The following is a 2,435-nucleotide window of genomic DNA, read 5'->3' on the forward strand; positions in this document are numbered from 1 at the left end:
TGGTTCTCCCTGGCCAGAAGAGCTACGGCATCTGCGTAGACCTGCTGCCTCTTTTTCAATTCTTCGAGCTCTACCATCAGTCGGTGGGACTAGTTTGATCCCTGATTAGGAGTTCCGGCTTGTACCCCTATGGCTATAGTTCCCCCCTTCATCTACTGTGTGTATTAAGGGTGGCCGAGGATCAGCTTCAATCGTTGGTATCTCCAAGTTTGGTCCCCTCGGTTGAGCTTCCACCCGTGGTACTAAAACCACTGGTATGGTTTGATTCTGACCGTTGGTTGACGGCATTCCGAAGATTGGTGGATGTGCGGGCTGATGTGTCATAGATTCTGCCACCCCCTCTTTTTGTTGATGGATTTGGCTTGAAACCAAAGTCTTGTTAGCTTCTGTAGCCTGGAGGGACGCAACAGTCTTCGTGGCTGCTTCTTTGAGAGACGCGGCTGCAATGGAGTTAGTGTTCATAGGTAAGGTGATCTCCGCAGCATCCTGCCTCTGAGTAGTTGTTTTAGCTTTGTCTCCTTTCTGCTTGCTTCGGGTCATGACCGAGGTAACCCTCGGTGTCTCCTTTGATGAGGCTTTGGTTTTTCCTGCCTCTAGTATCTTTTCCATTTTTAATCTTTTTCTGCATATGGGAATAACTAAAGAGAACCAAAGATATCCACGAGGATCGGGTTAGAGCCAATCGTATCCGCAAGACTATTGGAATAGAAGGAAATGAGCTGCCCAAGGGCCTTAATAAAATAGAAATGTAAAGACTTCACCGGTCTAGTTTTTGCAATACGAATCCTCTGAAAAACAATCATGGATCTTGTTTTCAGACTACTTTGAAAAAGAACTCTTGAAAAGGCAGATCCGTCGAGAACTCATGAATCTGGATTATTAAGTCTTAGTTTTTAAAAGGAAAACGCCTCTCGTGCAAATCTGTGATAGATAACCATGGGTTTGTCTGCTTTGAAATGGTGTTTGTGAAAATGAAGACCATGAACCCAGAATAAAAAAGGTTTTGAAAGCACGCTGAACCCACAATAAAAAAGGTTTTGAAGGCACGCTGAACCCACAATAAAAAAGGTTTTGAAAGCACGCTGAACCCAGAGTAAAAAAGGTTTTGAGAGCACGTTGAACCCAGAATAGGGCACAACCATAATGCGCGTTTAAGGTGAAATCCCAGGATAAGATAAATCTTTTACCGGGACAAAGTCCCTGTTTCTAGCGCCAGATTGTGAACACATAAATCACGAAGACATTCACGTGTTCACAAACAATATTCGCATAGATCCTAATTCTAGAATTGTACGTCGTGTGCCTAACGGGGATGATTATATCGATTCATCGACTCGAAGCCTTCGGGCTTGTCATTGTCTAGTCGAATATTATCATAAATAATGTTTGTATAAAGAAATAAACCAAGAATCAAGCATAAATATAAAGCATATGAAGTTTAACGCTGAATGTAAGGTGCTGAAATGTAAATGAGACAGATTTACGTGTTTCGGCACTAAGGCCTACATCCACGGGGTTTGGTGTTTCACTATGTACTGAATGGTTAGAAAGATAGTCGAATGACTTTAGAATATACATAGGTCTGCGGAAGTAGGAGGGTTACTTACTCTTCCTATTTCTCTCTCCTATATTCTCCTCTAATTGCTCTCCAAAATCCTTCACCCCTTCTCTCTTAGTGGAGAGGGGTATTTATAGAGATGGAATGTGGGTCCCATTTCTGAGGTGCCGTTGTAATCTTATCTTCTTGTGATTTGTGCCTATTACGCAGAGGTCTTCGGCATATGCCGCGGCCTGAGCTTGAATACGAAGGGTTATCCTCGCTTCTTCCACGAGCTGATTGACACGTGTATATCTCTTTGGTATTTAATGCGGGTAGATGGATGTCTGCTCGTGTCAGACAAGTGTCTCTTTTTCTTGTCACATCTGTGTCAGCCAAACTTCCTCTCGACCGTTGATCTGGGATCTTCCTCGGGATTGGGTGTGTTAACACCCAAGGGGTATTATCTGGTGCTCCTCTGAGCCATCATACCTCTGTGGTCCTCTGTCCCTGACCGTTAGATCTGCTGACCGATGGCATCTTCTGATGAGATGCTTGTTATCATATTTTGATGTCTCGCTTCGCATGCCTTCCACGTGTCTCTTTCTGTACACGTGGTGGATGATGAAAGGTGTACATACAAAACCCAAATACTAAAAATGGCAGATAGATGTAATGCGGTTAAAGATGATGATTATGAAATCATGATGATTGAAACTCATTACTCACATATAAATTGATTGAAATAAAGATGATAGCGAAGATGATTATCAGATTTTCTGTCTCTCTGATTAGTTGTGTACTTGTCTTATTTCAATTATCTGGGTTTATTGGTTCTGATTGGGGAAGTTTGTAGAGTTACATTAATTTTGTGATTATGCAAAAAAAAAAAAAAGAA

The sequence above is a fragment of the Papaver somniferum genome, chromosome 1 (genome assembly GCF_003573695.1).
Source record: "Papaver somniferum cultivar HN1 chromosome 1, ASM357369v1, whole genome shotgun sequence".
NCBI classification, from domain to species: Eukaryota; Viridiplantae; Streptophyta; class Magnoliopsida; order Ranunculales; family Papaveraceae; genus Papaver; species Papaver somniferum.